This window comes from Schistocerca nitens, chromosome 6, assembly GCF_023898315.1.
Source record: "Schistocerca nitens isolate TAMUIC-IGC-003100 chromosome 6, iqSchNite1.1, whole genome shotgun sequence".
Taxonomy (NCBI): Eukaryota; Metazoa; Arthropoda; class Insecta; order Orthoptera; family Acrididae; genus Schistocerca; species Schistocerca nitens.
This window is the reverse complement of record NC_064619.1, coordinates 756655072-756675877: the sequence shown is the minus strand read 5'-3', so window position 1 is coordinate 756675877 and position 20806 is coordinate 756655072.

Genomic DNA, 20806 nt, shown 5'->3' with positions numbered 1-20806 from the left:
TAAGTCGGCATTGTGTCTCTCATATTTAATTCCGATGCAATTTCTGTGTTTCACCGTCACTGTGAAGCCTGAATGGATACCGTAAACCTGCAGAGGTGCATCGGAATGTAAAACTGGTGATACAGGAAACACTCAAATATAGACAGTAGGAAGACTCAGTCTTCATGTACTTAAGTCGGCATTATGTCTCTTATATTTAAATCCGATGCAATATCTGTGTTTCATCGTCACTGTGAAGGTCGAATGGATACAGTAAACCTGCAGAGGTGCATCGGAATGTAAAACTGGTGACACAGGAAACGCTCAAAACATAGACAGTAAGAAGACTCAGTCTTTCTGTACTTAAGTCGACATTGTGTCTCTTATATTTATTTCCGATACAATTTCTGTGTTTCATCGGCACTATGAAGGTCCAAGGGATACAGAAAACCTGCAGAGGTAATCGGAATGTAAAACTGGTGACACAGGAAACGCTCAAAGCATAGACCATAAGAAGACTCAGCCTTCCTGTACTTAAATCGGCATTGTGTCTCTTATATTTAATTCCGATGCAATTTCTGTGTTTCATCGTTACTGTGAAGGTCGAATGTATACAGTAAACCTGCAGAGGTGCATCGGAATGTAAAACTGGTGACACAGGAAACGCCCAAAACATAGACAGTAGGAAGACTCAGTCTTCCTGTACTTAAGTCGGCATTGTGTCTCTTATATTTAAATCCGATGCAATTTCTGAGTTTCATCGTCAATGGGAAGGTGGAATGGATACAGTGAACCTGCAGAGGTGCATCGGAATGTAAAACTGGTGACACAGGAAACGCTCAAAATATAGACAGTACGAAGACTCAGTCTTCCTGTACTTATGTCGGCATTGTGTCTCTTATATTTAATTGCGATGCAATTTCTGTGTTTCATCGTCAATGGGAAGGACCAAGGAATACAGTAATCCTGCAGAGGAGCATCGGAATGTAAAACTGATTACACAGGAAACGTTGAAAACATAGACAGTAGGAAGAAACAACCTTCCTGTACTTAAATCGGCATTGTGTCTCTTATATTTAATTCCGATGCAATTTCTGTGTTTCATCGTTACTGTGAAGGTCCAAGGGATACAGTAAACCTGCAGAGGTGCATCGGAATGTAAAAATGGTGACGCAGGAAACGCTGAAAACACAGACAGTAGGAAGACTCAGTCTTCCTGTAATTAAGTCGGCATTCTGTCACTTATATTTAAATCCGATGCAATTTCTGTGTTTCATCGTCAATGGGAAGGTCCAAGGAATACAGTAATCCTGCAGAGGTGCATCGGAATGTAAAACTGATTACACAGGAAACGCTGAAAACATAAACAGTAGGAAGAAACAGCCTTCCTGTACTTAAATCGGCATTGTGTCTTTTATATTTGATTCCGATGCAATTTCTGTGTTTCATCGTTACTGTGAAGGTCCAAGGGATACAGTAAACCTGCAGAGGTGCCACGGAATGTAAAAATGGTGACGCAGGAAACGATCAAAACATAGACAGTAGGAAGACTCAGTCTTCCTATAATTAAGTCGGCATTGTGTCACTTATATTTAAATCCGATGCAATTTCTGTGTTGCATCGTCGATGGGAAGGTCAAAGGGATACAGTAAACCTGCAGAGGCCCATCGGAATGTTAAACTGGTGACAAAGGAAACGCTCAAATTATAGACCCTAAGAAAACTCAGGTTTCTTGTACTTATGTCGGCATTGTGTCCCTTATATTTAAATCCGATGCAATTTCTGTGTTTCATCGTCAATGGGAAGATGGAATGGATACAGTAAAAACCTGCAGAGGTGCATCGGAATGTAAAACTTGTGACACACGAAACGCTCAAAACGTAGACAGTAGGAAGACTCAGTCTTCCTGTACTTACGTCGGCATTGTGTCTCTTATATTTAAATTCGATGAAATTTCTGTGCTTCATCGTCAATGGGAAGGTCCAAGGAATATAGTAAACCTGCAGAGGTGCATCGGAATGTAAAACTGATTACACAGGAAACGCTGAAAACATAGACAGCAGGAAGACTCAGTCTTCCTGTACTTATGTCGCATTGTGTCTCTTATATTTAAGTCCGATGCAATTTCTGTGCTTCATCGTCAATGGGAAGGTCCAAGGAATATAGTAAACCTGCAGAGGTGCATCGGAATGTAAAACTGATTACACAGGAAACGCTGAAAACATAGACAGTAGGAAGACTCAGCCTTACTGTACTTAAATCGACATTGTGTTTGTTATATTTAATTCCGTTGCAATTTCTGTGTTTCATCGTTACTGTGAAGCATGAATGGATACCGTAAACCTGCAGAGGTGCATCGGAATGTAAAACTGGTGACACAGGAAACGCTCAAAACATAGACAGTAGGAAGACTCAGTCTTCATGTACTTAAGTCGGCATTATGTCTCTTACATTTAAATCCGATGCAATTTCTGTGTTTCATCGTCGCTGTGAAGGTCGAATGGATACAGTAAACCTGCAGAGGTGCATCGGAATGTAAAACTGGTGTCACAGGAAACGCTCAAAACATAGAGAAGAGGAAGACACAGTCTTCCTGTACTTATGTCGGCATTGTGTCTCTTATATTTAATTCAGATGCAATTTCTGTGTTTCATCGTCGATGGGAAGGTCCAAGGGATACAGTAAACCTGCAGAGGCCCATCGGAATGTAAAACTGGTGACACAGGAGACGCTCAAAACACAGACGCTAAGAAGACTCCGTTTTGTAGTACTTAAGTCGGCATTGTGTATCTAATATTTAATTCCAATGCAATTTCTGTGTTTTATCGTCACTGTGAAGCATGAATGGATACCGTAAACCTGCAGAGGTGCATCGGAATGTAAAACTGGTGACACAGGAAACGCGCAAAGCATTGACCATAAGAAGACTCAGCCTTCCTGTACTTAAATCGGCATTGTGTCTCTTATATTTAATTCCGATGCAATTTCTGTGTTTCATCGTTACTGTGAAGGACCTAGGGATACAGTAAACCTGCAGAGGTGCATCGGAATGTAAAACTGGTGACGCAGGAAACGCTCAAAACATAGACAGTAGGAAGACACAGTCTTCCTGTACTTAAGTCGGCATTGTGTCTCTCATATTTAAATCCGATGCACTTTCTGTGTTTCATCGTCAATGGGAAGGTCGAATGGACACAGTAAACCTGCAGAGGTGCATCGGAATGTAAAACTGGTGACACAGGAAACGCTCAAAACATAGACAGTAGTAAGACTCAGTCTTCCTGTACTTATGTCGGCATTGTGTCTCTTATATTTAATTGCGATGCTATTTCTGTGTTTCATCGTCAATGGGAAGGTCCAAGGAATACAATAATCCTGCAGAGGTGCATCGGAATGTAAAACTGATGACACAGGAAACGCTGAAAACATAGACAGTAGGAATAATCAGCCTTCCTGTACTTAAATCGGCATTGTGTCTCTTATATTTAATTCCGATGCAATTTCTGTGTTTCATCGTTACTGTGAAGGTCCAAGGGATACAGTAAACCTGCAGAGGTGCATCGGAATGTAAAAATGGTGACGCAGGGAACGCTCAAAACATAGACAGTAGGAAGACTCAGTCTTCCTGTAATTAAGTTGTCATTGTGTCTCTTATATTTAAATCCGATGCAATTTCTGTGTTTCATCGTCAATGGGAAGGACCAAGGGATACAGTAAACCTGCAGGGCCCATCGGAATGTAAAACTGGTGACACAGGAAACGCTCAAAACATAGACCCTAAGAAGACTCAGTTTTCTTGTAATGAAGTCGGCATTGTGTCTCTTATATTTAATTCCGATGCAGTTTCTGTGTTTTATAGTCACTGGGAAGGTCCAATGTATACAGTAAACCTGCAGAGGTGCATCGGAATGTAAAACTGGTGTCACAGGAGACGCTCAAAACACAGACCTTAAGGAGACTCCGCTTTGTAGTACTTAAGTCGGCATTGTGTCTCTAAAATTTAATTACGATGCAATTTTTGTGTTTCATCGTCACTGTGAAGCTCCATTGGTTACAGTAAACCTGCAGAGGTGCATCGGAATGTAAAACTGTTGACACTGGAAACGCTCAAAACATAGACAGTAGGAAGACTCAGTCTTCCTGTACTTAAGTCGGCATTGTGTCACTTATATTTAAATCCGATGCAATTTCTGTGTTTCATCGTCAATGGGAAGGTCGAATGGATACAGTAAACCTGCAGAGGTGCATCGGAATGTAAAACTAGTGACACAGGAAATGCTCAAAACATAGACAGTAGGAAGAAACAGTCTTCGTGTTCTTATGTCGGCATTGTGTCTCTTATATTTAATTCCGATGCAATTTCTGTGTTTCATCGTCAATGGGAAGGTCCAAGGAATACATAAAACCTGCAGAGGTGCATCGGAATGTAAAACTGATTACACAGGAAACGCTGAAAACATAGACCGTAGGAATACTCACCCTTTCTGTACTTAAACCGGCATTGTGTCTCTTATATTTAATTCCGATGCAGTTTCTGTGTTTCATCGTTACTGTGAAGGTCCAAGGTATACAGTAAACCTGCAGAGGTGCATCGGAATGTAAAACTGGTGACGCAGGAAACGCTCAAAACATAGACAGTAGGAAGACTCAGTCTTCCTGTAATTAAGTCGGCATTGTGTCTCTTATATTTAAATCCGATGCAATTTCTGTGTTTCATCGTCAATGGGAAGGTCCAAGGAATACAGTAATCCTGCAGAGGAGTATCGGAATGTAAATCTGATTACACAGGAAACGTTGAAAGCATAGACAGTAGGAAGAAACAACCTCCCTGTACTTAAATCTGCATTGTGTCTCTTATATTTAATTCAGATGCAATTTCTGTATTTCATCGTTACTGTTAAGGTCCAAGGGATACAGTAAACCTGCAGAGATGCATCGGAATGTAAAAATGGTGACGCAGGAAACGCTCAAAACATAGTAGGAAGAATCAGTCTTCCTGTAATTAAGTCGGCATTGTGTCACTTATATTAAAATCCGATGCAATTTCTGAGTTTCATCGTCACTGTGAGGGTCCAATGCATACAGTAAACCTGCAGAGGTGCATCGGAATGTAAAACTGGTGACACAGGAAACGCTCAAAACATAGACAGTAGGAAGACTCAGTCTTCCTGTACTTAAATCGGTATTGTGTCTCGTATATTTAAATCCGATCCACTTTCTGTGTTTCATCGTCAATGGGAAGGTCGATTGGACACAGTAAACCTGCAGAGGTGCATCGGAATGTAAAACTGGTGACACAGGAAACGCTCAAAACATAGACAGTAGGAAGACTCAGTCTTCCTGTACTTATGTCGCATTGTGTCTCTTATATTTAATTCCGATGCAATTTCTGTGTTTCATCGTCGATGGGAAGGTCTAAGAGATACAGTAAACCTGCAGAGGCCCATCGGAATGTAAAACTGGTGACACAGGAAACGCTCAAGATATAGACCCTAAGAAGACTCAGTTTTCTTGTACTTAAGTCGGCATTGTGTCTCTTATATTTAAATCCGATGCACTTTCTGTGTTTCATCGTCAATGGGAAGGTCGAATGGACACAGTAAACCTGCAGAGGTGCATCGGAATGTAAAACTGGTGACACAGGAAACGCTCAAAACATAGACAGTAGGAAGACTCAGTCTTCCTGTACTTAAATCGGTATTGTGTCTCTTATATTTAAATCCGATTCAATTTCTGTGTTTCATCGTCAATGGGAAAGTCGAATGGATACAGTAAACCTGCAGAGGTGCATCGGAATGTAAAACTGGTAACACAGGAAACGCTCAAAACATAGACAGTAGGAAGACTCAGTCTTCCTGTACTTATGTCGCATTGTGTGTCTTATATTTAAGTCCGATGCAATTTCTGTGCTTCATCGTCAATGAGAAGGTCCAAGGAATATAGTAAACCTGCAGAGGTGCATCGGAATGTAAAACTGATTACACAGGAAACGCTGAAAACATAGACAGTAGGAAGACTCAGCCTTACTGTACTTAAATCGGCATTGTGTCTCTTATATTTAATTGCGTTGCAATTTCTGTGTTTCATCGTTACTGTGAAGGTCCAAGGGATACAGTAAACCTGCAGAGGTGCATCGGAATGTACAACAGGTGTCACAGGAAACGCTCAAAACATAGAGAAGAGGAAGACACAGTCTTCCTGTACTTAAGTCTTCATTGTGTCTCTTATACTTAATTCCGATGCAATATCTGTGCTTCATCGTCAATGGAAAGGACCAAGGGATACAGTAAACCTGCAGAGGTGCATCGGAATGTAAAACTGGTGACACAGGAAACGCTAAAAAACATAGACAGTAGGAAGACTCAGTCTTCCTGTTCTTAAGTCGGCATTGTGTCTCTTATATTTAATTCCGATGCAATTTCTGTGTTTCAACGTCACTGTGAACCATGAATGGATACCGTAAACCTGCTGAGGTGCATCGGAATGTAAAACTGGTGACACAGGAAACGCTCAAAACATAGACAGTAGGAAGACTCAGTCTTCATGTACTTAAGTCGGCATTATGTCTCTTATATTTAAATCCGATGCAATTTCTGTGTTTCATCGTCACTGTGAAGGTCGAATGGATACAATAACCTGCAGAGGTGCATCGGAATGTAAAACTTTGACACAGGAAACGCTCAAAACATAGACAGTAGTAAGACTCAGGCTTCCTGTACTTATATCGGCATTGTGTCTCTTATATTTAATTGCGATGCTATTTCTGTGTTTCATCGTCAATGGGAAGGTCCAAGGAATACAGTAATCCTGCAGAGGTGCATCGGAATGTAAAACTGATGACACAGGAAACGCTGAAAACATAGACAGTAGGAAGACTCAGCCTTACTGTACTTAAATCGACATTGTGTTTGTTATATTTAATTCCGTTGCAATTTCTGTGTTTCATCGTTACTGTGAAGGTCCAAGGGATACAGTAAACCTGCAGAGGTGCATCGGAATGTAAAACTGGTGTCACAGGAAACGCTCAAAACATAGAGAAGAGGAAGACACAGTCTTCCTGTACTTATGTCGGCATTGTGTCTCTTATATTTAATTCAGATGCAATTTCTGTGTTTCATCGTCGATGGGAAGGTCCAAGGGATACAGTAAACCTGCAGAGGCCCATCGGAATGTAAAACTGGTGACACAGGAGACGCTCAAAACACAGACGCTAAGAAGACTCCGTTTTGTAGTACTTAAGTCGGCATTGTGTATGTAATATTTAATTCCAATGCAATTTCTGTGTTTTATCGTCACTGTGAAGCATGAATGGATACCGTAAACCTGCAGAGGTGCATCGGAATGTAAAACTGGTGACACAGGAAACGCTCAAAACATAGACAGTAGGAAGACTCAGTCTTCATGTACTTAAGTCGGCATTATGTCTCTTACATTTAAATCCGATGCAATTTCTGTGTTTCATCGTCGCTGTGAAGGTCGAATGGATACAGTAAACCTGCAGAGGTGCATCGGAATGTAAAACTGGTGTCACAGGAAACGCTCAAAACATAGAGAAGAGGAAGACACAGTCTTCCTGTACTTATGTCGGCATTGTGTCTCTTATATTTAATTCAGATGCAATTTCTGTGTTTCATCGTCGATGGGAAGGTCCAAGGGATACAGTAAACCTGCAGAGGCCCATCGGAATGTAAAACTGGTGACACAGGAGACGCTCAAAACACAGACGCTAAGAAGACTCCGTTTTGTAGTACTTAAGTCGGCATTGTGTATCTAATATTTAATTCCAATGCAATTTCTGTGTTTTATCGTCACTGTGAAGCATGAATGGATACCGTAAACCTGCAGAGGTGCATCGGAATGTAAAACTGGTGACACAGGAAACGCGCAAAGCATTGACCATAAGAAGACTCAGCCTTCCTGTACTTAAATCGGCATTGTGTCTCTTATATTTAATTCCGATGCAATTTCTGTGTTTCATCGTTACTGTGAAGGACCTAGGGATACAGTAAACCTGCAGAGGTGCATCGGAATGTAAAACTGGTGACGCAGGAAACGCTCAAAACATAGACAGTAGGAAGACTCAGTCTTCCTGTACTTAAGTCGGCATTGTGTCTCTTATATTTAAATCCGATGCACTTTCTGTGTTTCATCGTCAATGGGAAGGTCGAATGGACACAGTAAACCTGCAGAGGTGCATCGGAATGTAAAACTGGTGACACAGGAAACGCTCAAAACATAGACAGTAGTAAGACTCAGTCTTCCTGTACTTATGTCGGCATTGTGTCTCTTATATTTAATTGCGATGCTATTTCTGTGTTTCATCGTCAATGGGAAGGTCCAAGGAATACAATAATCCTGCAGAGGTGCATCGGAATGTAAAACTGATGACACAGGAAACGCTGAAAACATAGACAGTAGGAATAATCAGCCTTCCTGTACTTAAATCGGCATTGTGTCTCTTATATTTAATTCCGATGCAATTTCTGTGTTTCATCGTTACTGTGAAGGTCCAAGGGATACAGTAAACCTGCAGAGGTGCATCGGAATGTAAAAATGGTGACGCAGGGAACGCTCAAAACATAGACAGTAGGAAGACTCAGTCTTCCTGTAATTAAGTTGTCATTGTGTCTCTTATATTTAAATCCGATGCAATTTCAGTGTTTCATCGTCAATGGGAAGGACCAAGGGATACAGTAAACCTGCAGGGCCCATCGGAATGTAAAACTGGTGACACAGGAAACGCTCAAAACATAGACCCTAAGAAGACTCAGTTTTCTTGTAATGAAGTCGGCATTGTGTCTCTTATATTTAATTCCGATGCAGTTTCTGTGTTTTATAGTCACTGGGAAGGTCCAATGTATACAGTAAACCTGCAGAGGTGCATCGGAATGTAAAACTGGTGTCACAGGAGACGCTCAAAACACAGACCTTAAGGAGACTCCGCTTTGTAGTACTTAAGTCGGCATTGTGTCTCTAAAATTTAATTACGATGCAATTTCTGTGTTTCATCGTCACTGTGAAGCTCCATTGGTTACAGTAAACCTGCAGAGGTGCATCGGAATGTAAAACTGTTGACACTGGAAACGCTCAAAACATAGACAGTAGGAAGACTCAGTCTTCCTGTACTTAAGTCGGCATTGTGTCACTTATATTTAAATCCGATGCAATTTCTGTGTTTCATCGTCAATGGGAAGGTCCAAGGAATACAGTAATCCTGCAGAGGAGTATCGGAATGTAAAACTGATTACACAGGAAACGCTGAAAACATAGACCGTAGGAATACTCATCCTTTCTGTACTTAAACCGGCATTGTGTCTCTTATATTTAATTCCGATGCAGTTTCTGTGTTTCATCGTTACTGTGAAGGTCCAAGGTATACAGTAAACCTGCAGAGGTGCATCGGAATGTAAAACTGGTGACGCAGGAAACGCTCAAAACATAGACAGTAGGAAGACTCAGTCTTCCTGTAATTAAGTCGGCATTGTGTCTCTTATATTTAAATCCGATGCAATTTCTGTGTTTCATCGTCAATGGGAAGGTCCAAGGAATACCGTAATCCTGCAGAGGAGTATCGGAATGTAAATCTGATTACACAGGAAACGTTGAAAGCATAGACAGTAGGAAGAAACAACCTCCCTGTACTTAAATCTGCATTGTGTCTCTTATATTTAATTCCGATGCAATTTCTGTATTTCATCGTTACTGTTAAGGTCCAAGGGATACAGTAAACCTGCAGAGATGCATCGGAATGTAAAAATGGTGACGCAGGAAACGCTCAAAACATAGTAGGAAGAATCAGTCTTCCTGTAATTAAGTCGGCATTGTGTCACTTATATTAAAATCCGATGCAATTTCTGAGTTTCATCGTCACTGTGAGGGTCCAATGCATACAGTAAACCTGCAGAGGTGCATCGGAATGTAAAACTGGTGACACAGGAAACGCTCAAAACATAGACAGTAGGAAGACTCAGTCTTCCTGTACTTAAATCGGTATTGTGTCTCGTATATTTAAATCCGATGCACTTTCTGTGTTTCATCGTCAATGGGAAGGTCGATTGGACACAGTATACCTGCAGAGGTGCATCGGAATGTAAAACTGGTGACACAGGAAACGCTCAAAACATAGACAGTAGGAAGACTCAGTCTTCCTGTACTTATGTCGCATTGTGTCTCTTATATTTAATTCCGATGCAATTTCTGTGTTTCATCGTCGATGGGAAGGTCTAAGAGATACAGTAAACCTGCAGAGGCCCATCGGAATGTAAAACTGGTGACACAGGAAACGCTCAAGATATAGACCCTAAGAAGACTCAGTTTTCTTGTACTTAAGTCGGCATTGTGTCTCTTATATTTAAATCCGATGCACTTTCTGTGTTTCATCGTCAATGGGAAGGTCGAATGGACACAGTAAACCTGCAGAGGTGCATCGGAATGTAAAACTGGTGACACAGGAAACGCTCAAAACATAGACAGTAGGAAGACTCAGTCTTCCTGTACTTAAATCGGTATTGTGTCTCTTATATTTAAATCCGATTCAATTTCTGTGTTTCATCGTCAATGGGAAAGTCGAATGGATACAGTAAACCTGCAGAGGTGCATCGGAATGTAAAACTGGTAACACAGGAAACGCTCAAAACATAGACAGTAGGAAGACTCAGTCTTCCTGTACTTATGTCGCATTGTGTGTCTTATATTTAAGTCCGATGCAATTTCTGTGCTTCATCGTCAATGAGAAGGTCCAAGGAATATAGTAAACCTGCAGAGGTGCATCGGAATGTAAAACTGATTACACAGGAAACGCTGAAAACATAGACAGTAGGAAGACTCAGCTTTACTGTACTTAAATCGGCATTGTGTCTCTTATATTTAATTGCGTTGCAATTTCTGTGTTTCATCGTTACTGTGAAGGTCCAAGGGATACAGTAAACCTGCAGAGGTGCATCGGAATGTACAACAGGTGTCACAGGAAACGCTCAAAACATAGAGAAGAGGAAGACACAGTCTTCCTGTACTTAAGTCTTCATTGTGTCTCTTATACTTAATTCCGATGCAATATCTGTGCTTCATCGTCAATGGAAAGGACCAAGGGATACAGTAAACCTGCAGAGGTGCATCGGAATGTAAAACTGGTGACACAGGAAACGCTAAAAAACATAGACAGTAGGAAGACTCAGTCTTCCTGTTCTTAAGTCGGCATTGTGTCTCTTATATTTAATTCCGATGCAATTTCTGTGTTTCAACGTCACTGTGAACCATGAATGGATACCGTAAACCTGCAGAGGTGCATCGGAATGTAAAACTGGTGACACAGGAAACGCTCAAAACATAGACAGTAGGAAGACTCAGTCTTCATGTACTTAAGTCGGCATTATGTCTCTTATATTTAAATCCGATGCAATTTCTGTGTTTCATCGTCACTGTGAAGGTCGAATGGATACAATAACCTGCAGAGGTGCATCGGAATGTAAAACTTTGACACAGGAAACGCTCAAAACATAGACAGTAGTAAGACTCAGGCTTCCTGTACTTATATCGGCATTGTGTCTCTTATATTTAATTGCGATGCTATTTCTGTGTTTCATCGTCAATGGGAAGGTCCAAGGAATACAGTAATCCTGCAGAGGTGCATCGGAATGTAAAACTGATGACACAGGAAACGCTGAAAACATAGACAGTAGGAAGAATCAGCCTTCCTGTACTTAAACCGGCATTATGTCTCTTATATTTAATTCCGATGCAATTTCTGTGTTTCATCGTTACTGTGAAGGTCCAAGGGATACAGTAAACCTGCAGAGGTGCAGCGGAATGTAAAAATGGTGACGCAGGAAACGCTCAAAACATAGACAGTAGGAAGACTCAGTCTTCCTGTAATTAAGTTGTCATTGTGTCTCTTATATTTAAATCCGATGCAATTTCTGTGTTTCATCGTTAATGGGAAGGACTAAGGGATACAGTAAACCTGCAGAGGCCCATCGGAATGTAAAACTGGTGACACAGGAAACGCTCAAAACATAGACCCTAAGAAGACTCAGTTTTCTTGTAATGAAGTCGGCATTGTGTCTCTTATATTTAATTCCGATGCAATTTCTGTGTTTTATAGTCTCTGGGAAGGTCCAATGTATACAGTAAACCTGCAGAGGTGCATCGGAATATAAACTGGTGTCACAGGAGCCGCTCAAAACACAGACCCTAAGAAGACTCCGCTTTGTAGTACTTAAGTCGGCATTGTGTCTCTAAAATTTAATTGCGATGCAATTTCTGTGTTTCATCGTCACTGTGAAGCTCCAATGGATACAGTAAACCTGCAGAGGTGCATCGGAATGTAAAACTGTTGACACTGGAAACGCTCAAAGCATAGACAGTAGGAAGACTCAATCTTCCTGTACTTAAGTCGGTATTGTGTCACTTGTATTTAAATCCGATGCAATTTCTGTGTTTCATCGTCAATGGGAAGGTCCAATGGATACATTAAACCTGCAGAGGTGCTTCCGAATGTAAAACTGGTAACACAGGAAACGCTCAAAACATAGACAGTGGGAAGACTCAGTCTTCCTGTACTTAAGTCGGCATTGTGTCTCTTATATTTAAATCCGATGCACTTTCTGTGTTTCATCGTCAATGGGAAGGTCGAATGGACACAGTAAACCTGCAGAGGTGCATCGGATTGTAAAACTGGTGACACAGGAAACGCTCAAAACATAGACAGTAGGAAGACTCAGTCTTCCTGTACTTATGTCGGCATTGTGTCTCTTATATTTAATTGCAATGCAATTTCTGTGTTTCATCGTCAATGGGAAAGTCGAATGGATACAGTAAACCTGCAGAGGTGCATCGGAATGTAAAACTGGTAACACAGGAAACGCCCAAAACATAGACAGTAGGAAGACTCAGCCTTCCTGTACTTAAGTCGGCATTGTGTCTCTTATATTTAAATCCGATGCACTTTCTGTGTTTCATCGTCAATGGGAAGGTCGAATGGACACAGTAAACCTGCAGAGGTGCATCAGAATGTAAAACTCGTGACACAGGAAAGGCTCAAAACATAGACAGTAGGAAGACTCAGTCTTCCTGTACTTAAATCGGTATTGTGTCTCTTATATTTAAATCCGATTCAATTTCTGTGTTTCATCGTCAACGGGAAAGTCGAATGGATACAGTAAACCTGCAGAGGTGCATCGGAATGTAAAACTGGTAACACAGGAAACGCTCAAAACATAGACAGTAGGAAGACTCAGTCTTCCTGTACTTATGTCGCATTGTGTCGCTTATATTTAAGTCCGATGCAATTTCTGTGCTTCATCGTCAATGAGAAGGTCCAAGGAATATAGTAAACCTGCAGAGGTGCATCGGAATGTAAAACTGATTACACAGGAAACGCTGAAAACATAGACAGTAGGAAGACTCAGCCTTACTGTACTTAAATCGGCATTGTGTCTCTTATATTTAATTGCGTTGCAATTTCTGTGTTTCATCGTTACTGTGAAGGTCCAAGGGATACAGTAAACCTGCAGAGGTGCATCGGAATGTAAAACTGGTGTCACAGGAAACGCTCAAAACATAGAGAAGAGGAAGACAGAGTCTTCCTGTACGTAAGTCGGCATTGTGTCTCTTATACTTAATTCCGATGCAATATCTGTGCTTCATCGTCAATGGAAAGGACCAAGGGATACAGTAAACCTGCAGAGGTGCATCGGAATGTAAAACTGGTGACACAGGAAACGCTAAAAAACATAGACAGTAGGAAGACTCAGTCTTCCTGTTCTTAAGTCGGCATTGTGTCTCTTATATTTAATTCCGATGCAATTTCTGGGTTTCAACGTCACTGTGAAGCATGAATGGATACCGTAAACCTGCAGAGGTGCATCGGAATGTAAAACTGGTGACACAGGAAACGCTCAAAACATAGACAGTAGGAAGACTCAGTCTTCATGTACTTAAGTCGGCATTATGTCTCTTATATTTAAATCCGATGCAATTTCTGTGTTTCATCGTCACTGTGAAGGTCGAATGGATACAATAACCTGCAGAGGTGCATCGGAATGTAAATCTTTGACACAGGAAACGCTCAAAACATAGACAGTAGTAAGACTCAGGCTTCCTGTACTTATATCGGCATTGTGTCTCTTATATTTAATTGCGATGCTATTTCTGTGTTTCATCGTCAATGGGAAGGTCCAAGGAATACAGTAATCCTGCAGAGGTGCATCGGAATGTAAAACTGATGACACAGGAAACGCTGAAAACATAGACAGTAGGAAGAATCAGCCTTCCTGTACTTAATCCGGCATTATGTCTCTTATATTTAATTCCGATGCAATTTCTGTGTTTCATCGTTACTGTGAAGGTCCAAGGGATACAGTAAACCTGCAGAGGTGCATCGGAATGTAAAAATGGTGACGCAGGAAACGCTCAAAACATAGACAGTAGGAAGACTCAGTCTTCCTGTAATTAAGTTGACATTGTGTCTCTTATATTTAAATCCGATGCAATTTCTGTGTTTCATCGTCAATGGGAAGGACTAAGGGATACAGTAAACCTGCAGAGGCCCATCGGAATGTAAAACTGGTGACACAGGAAACGCTCAAAACATAGACCCTAAGAAGACTCAGTTTTCTTGTAATGAAGTCGGCATTGTGTCTCTTATATTTTATTCCGATGCAATTTCTGTGTTTTATAGTCACTGGGAAGGTCCAATGTATACAGTAAACCTGCAGAGGTGCATCGGAATATAAACTGGTGTCACAGGAGACGCTCAAAACACAGACCCTAAGAAGACTCCGCTTTGTAGTACTTAAGTCAGCATTGTGTCTCTAAAATTTAATTGCGATGCAATTTCTGTGTTTCATCGTCACTGTGAAGCTCCAATGGATACAGCAAACCTGCAGAGGTGCATCGGAATGTAAAACTGTTGACACTGGAAACGCTCAAAGCATAGACAGTATGAAGACTCAGTCTTCCTGTACTTAAGTCGGCATTGTGTCACTTGTATTTAAATCCGATGCAACTTCTGTGTTTCATCGTCAATGGGAAGGTCCAATGGATACAGTAAACCTGCAGAGGTGCTTCCGAATGTAAAACTGGTAACACAGGAAACGCTCAAAACATAGACAGTGGGAAGACTCAGTCTTCCTGTACTTAAGTCGGCATTGTGTCTCTTATATTTAAATCCGATGCACTTTCTGTGTTTCATCGTCAATGGGAAGGTCGAATGGATACAGTAAACCTGGAGAGGTGCATCGGATTGTAAAACTGGTGACACAGGAAACGCTCAAAACATAGACAGTAGGAAGACTCAGTCTTCCTGTACTTATGTCGCATTGTGTCTCTTATATTTATGTCCGATGCAATTTCTGTGCTTCATCGTCAATGGGAAGGTCCAAGGAATACAGTAAACCTGCAGAGGTGAATCGGAGTGTAAAACTGATTACACAGGAAACGCTGAAAACCTAGACAGTAGGAAGACTCAGCCTTACTGTACTTAAATCGGCATTGTGCCTCTTATATTTAAATCCGTTGCAATTTCTGTGTTTCATCGTTACTGTGAATGTCCAAGGGATACAGTAAACCTGCAGAGGCCCATCGGAATGTAAAACTGGTGACACAGGAAACGCTCAAAACATAGACCCTAAGAAGACTCAGTTTTCTTGTACTTAAGTCGGCATTGTGTCTCTTATATTTAATTCCGATGGAATTTCTGTGTTTCATCGTCACTGGGAAGGTCCAATGTATACAGTAAACCTGCAGAGGTGCATCGGAATGTAAAACTGGTGACACAGGAGACGCTCAAACACAGACGCTAAGAAGACTCCGTTTTGTAGTACTTAAGTCCGCATTGTGTCTCTAAAATTTAATTCCAATGCAATTTCTGTGTTTCATCGTCACTGTGAAGGTCCAATGGATACAGTTAACCTGCAGAGTTGCATCGGAATGTAAAACTGGTGACACAGGAAACGCTCAAAACGTAGACAGTAGGAAGACTCAGTCTTCCTGTACTTAAGTCGGCATTGTGTCTCTTATATTTAATTCCGATGTAATATCTGTGCTTCATCGTCAATGGAAAGGACCAAGGGATACAGTAAACCTGCAGAGGTGCATCGGAATGTAAAACTGGTGACACAGGAAACGCTAAAAAACATAGACAGTAGGAAGACTCAGTCTTCCTGTTCTTAAGTCGGCATTGTGTCTCTCATATTTAATTCCGATGCAATTTCTGTGTTTCAACGTCACTGTGAAGCCTGAATGGATACCGCAAACCTGCAGAGGTGCATCGGAATGTAAAACAGGTGACACAGGAAACACTCAAATATAGACAGTAGGAAGACTCAGTCTTCATGTACTTAAGTCGGCATTATGTCTCTTATATTTAAATCCGATGCAATTTCTGTGTTTCATCGTCACTGTGAAGGTCGAATGGATACAGAAAACCTGCAGAGGTGCATCGGAATGTAAAACTGGTGACACAGGAAACGCTCAAAGCATAGACCATAAGAAGACTCAGCCTTCCTGTACTTAAATCGGCATTGTGTCTCTTATATTTAATTCCGATGCAATTTCTGTGTTTCATCGTTATTGTGAAGGTCGAATGTATACAGTAAACCTGCAGAGGTGCATCGGAATGTAAAACTGGTGACACAGGAAACGCCCAAAACATAGACAGTAGGAAGACTCAGTCTTCCTGTACTTAAGTCGGCATTGTGTCTCTTATATTTAAATCCGATGCAATTTCTGTGTTTCATCGTCAATGGGAAGGTGGAATGGATACAGTGAACCTGCAGAGGTGCATCGGAATGTAAAACTGGTGACACAGGAAACGCTCAAAATATAGACAGTACGAAGACTCAGTCTTCCTGTACTTATGTCGGCATTGTGTCTCTTATATTTAATTGCGATGCAATTTCTGTGTTTCATCGTCAATGGGAAGGACCAAGGAATACAGTAATCCTGCAGAGGAGCATCGGAATGTAAAACTGATTACACAGGAAACGTTGAAAACATAGACAGTAGGAAGAAACATCCTTCCTGTACTTAAATCGGCATTGTGTCTCTTATATTTAATTCCGATGCAATTTCTGTGTTTCATCGTTACTGTGAAGGTCCAAGGGATACAGTAAACCTGCAGAGGTGCATCGGAATGTAAAAATGGTGACGCAGGAAACGCTGAAAACACAGACAGTAGGAAGACTCAGTCTTCCTGTAATTAAGTCGGCATTCTGTCACTTATATTTAAATCCGATGCAATTTCTGTGTTTCATCGTCAATGGGAAGGTCCAATGTATACAGTAAACCTTGCAGAGGTGCATCGGAATGTAAAACTGGTGACACAGGAAACGCTCAAAACGTAGACAGTAGGAAGGCTCAGTCTTCCTCTACTTAAGTCGGCATTGTGTCTCTTATATTTAATTCCGATGCAATTTCTGTGTTCCATCGTCGATGGGAGGGTCCAACGGATACAGTAAACCTGCAGAGGCCCATCGGAATGTAAAACTGGTGACACAGGAAACGCTCAAAATATAGACCCTAAGAAGACTCAGTTTTCTTGTACTTAAGTTGGCATTGTGTCTCTTATATTTAATTCCGATGCGATTTCTGTGTTTCATCGTCTCTGGGAAGGTCCAATGTATACAGTAAACCTGCAGATGTGCATCGGATTGTGAAACAGGTGACAGAGGAAACGCTCAAAACATAGACATTAGGAAGACTCATTCTTCCTGTAATTAAGTCGGCATTGTGTCTCTTATATTTAAATCCGATTCAATTTCTGTGTTTCATCGTCAATGGGAATGTCGAATGGATACAGTAAACCTGCAGAGGTGCATCGGAATGTAAAACTGGTAACACAGGAAACGCTCAAAACATAGACAGTAGGAAGACTCAGTCTTCCTGTACTTAAGTCGGCATTGTGTCTCTTATATTTAAATCCGATGCACTTTCTTTGTTTCATCGTCAATGGGAAGGTCGAATGGACACAGTAAACCTGCAGAGGTGCATCGGAATGTAAAACTGGTGACACAGGAAACGCTCAAAACATAGACAGTAGGAAGACTCAGTCTTCCTGTACTTATGTCGGCATTGTGTCTCTTATATTTAATTGCGATGCAATTTCTGTGTTTCATCGTCAATGGGAAGGTCCAAGGAATACAGTTATCCTGCAGAGGTGCATCGGAATGTAAAACTGATTACACAGGAAACGCTGAAAACATAGACAGTAGGAAGAAACAGCCTTCCTGTACTTAAATCGGCATTGTGTCTTTTATATTTGATTCCGATGCAATTTCTGTGTTTCATCGTTACTGTGAAGGTCCAAGGGATACAGTAAACCTGCAGAGGTGCCACGGAATGTAAAAATGGTGACGCAGGAAACGATCAAAACATAGACAGTAGGAAGACTCAGTCTTCCTATAATTAAGTCGGCATTGTGTCACTTATATTTAAATCCGATGCAATTTCTGTGTTGCATCGTCGATGGGAAGGTCAAAGGGATACAGTAAACCTGCAGAGGCCCATCGGAATGTTAAACTGGTGACACAGGAAACGCTCAAATTATAGACCCTAAGAAAACTCAGGTTTCTTGTACTTATGTCGGCATTGTGTCTCTTATATTTAAATCCGATGCAATTTCTGTGTTTCATCGTCAATGGGAAGATGGAATGGATACAGTAAAAACCTGCAGAGGTGCATCGGAATGTAAAACTGGTGACACAGGAAACGCTCAAAACGTAGACAGTAGGAAGACTCAGTCTTCCTGTACTTACGTCGGCATTGTGTCTCTTATATTTAAATTCGATGAAATTTCTGTGTTTCATCGTCAATGGGAACGTCGAATGGATACAGTAAAGCTGCTAGGTGCATCGGAATGTAAAACTGGTAACACAGGAAACGCTCAAAACATAGACAGTGGGAAGACTCAGTCTTCCTGTACTTAAGTCGGCATTGTGTCTCTTATATTTAAATCCGATGCACTTTCTGTGTTTCATCGTCAATGGGAAGGTCGAATGGACACAGTAAACCTGCAGAGGTGCATCGGATTGTGAAACTGGTGACTCAGGAAACGCTCAAAACATAGACAGTAGGAAGACTCAGTCTTCCTGTACTTATGTCGCATTGTGTCTCTGATATTTAAGTCCGATGCAATTTCTGTGTTTCATCGTTACTGTGAAGGTCCAAGGGATCCAGTAAACCTGCAGAGGTGCATCGGAATGTAAAACTGGTGTCACAGGAAACGCTCAAAACATAGAGAAGAGGAAGACACAGTCTTCCTGTACTTATGTCGGCATTGTGTCTCTTATATTTAATTCAGATGCAATTTCTGTGTTTCATCGTCGATGGGAAGGTCCAAGGGATACAGTAAACCTGCAGAGGCCCATCGGAATGTAAAACTGGTGACACAGGAAACGCTCAAAACATAGACCCTAAGAAGACTCAGTTTTCTTGTACTTAAATCGGCATTGTGTCTCTTATATTTAATTCCGATGCAATTTCTGTGTTTCATCGTCACTGGGAAGGTCCAATGTATACAGTAAACCTGCAGAGGTGCATCGGAATGTAAAACTGGTGACACAGGAAACGCGCAAAACGTAGACATTAGGAAGACTCAGTCTTCCTGTACTTAAGTCGGCATTGTGTCTCTTATATTTAATTCCGATGCAATATCTGTGCTTCATCGTCAATGGAAAGGACCAAGGGATACAGTAAACCTGCAGAGGTGCATCGGAATGTAAACCAGATGACACAGGAAACGCTAAAAAACATAGGCAGTAGGAAGACTCAGTCTTCCTGTTCTTAAGTCGGCATTGTGTCTCTTATATTTAATTCCCATGCAATTTCTGTGTTTCAACGTCACTGTGAAGCATGAATGGATACCGTAAACCTGCAGAGGTGCATCGGAATGTAAAACTGGTGACACAGGAAACGCTCAAAACATAGACAGTAGGAAGACTCAGTCTTCATGTACTTAAGTCGGCATTATGTCTCTTACATTTAAATCCGATGCAATTTCTGTGTTTCATCGTCACTGTGAAGGTCGAATGGATACAGTAAACCTGCAGAGGTGCATCGGAATGTAAAACTGGTGACACAGGAAACGCTCAAAACATAGACAGTACGAAGACTCAGTCTTGCTGTACTTAAGTCGACATTGTGTCTCTTATATTTATTTCCGATGCATATTCTGTGTTTCATCGGCACTGTGAAGGTCCAAGGGATACAGAAAACCTGCAGAGATCATCGGAATGTAAAACTGGTGACACAGGAAACGCGCAAAGCATTGACCATAAGAAGACTCAGCCTTCCTGTACTTAAATCGGCATTGTGTCTCTTATATTTAATTCCGATGCAATTTCTGTGTTTCATCGTTACTGTGAAGGACCAAGGGATACAGTAAACCTGCAGAGGTGCATCGGAATGTAAAACTGGTGACGCAGGAAACGCTCAAAACATAGACAGTAGGAAGACTCAGTCTTCCTGTACTTAAGTCGGCATTGTGTCTCTTATATTTAAATCCGATGCACTTTCTGTGTTTCATCGTCAATGGGAAGGTCGAATGGACACAGTAAACCTGCAGAGGTGCATCGGAATGTAAAACTGGTGACACAGGAAACGCTCAAAACATAGACAGTAGTAAGACTCAGTCTTCCTGTACTTATGTCGGCATTGTGTCTCTTATATTTAATTGCGATGCTATTTCTGTGTTTCATCGTCAATGGGAAGGTCCAAGGAATACAGTAATCCTGCAGAGGTGCATCGGAATGTAAAACTGATGACACAGGAAACGCTGAAAACATAGACAGTAGGAATAATCAGCCTTCCTGTACTTAAATCGGCATTGTGT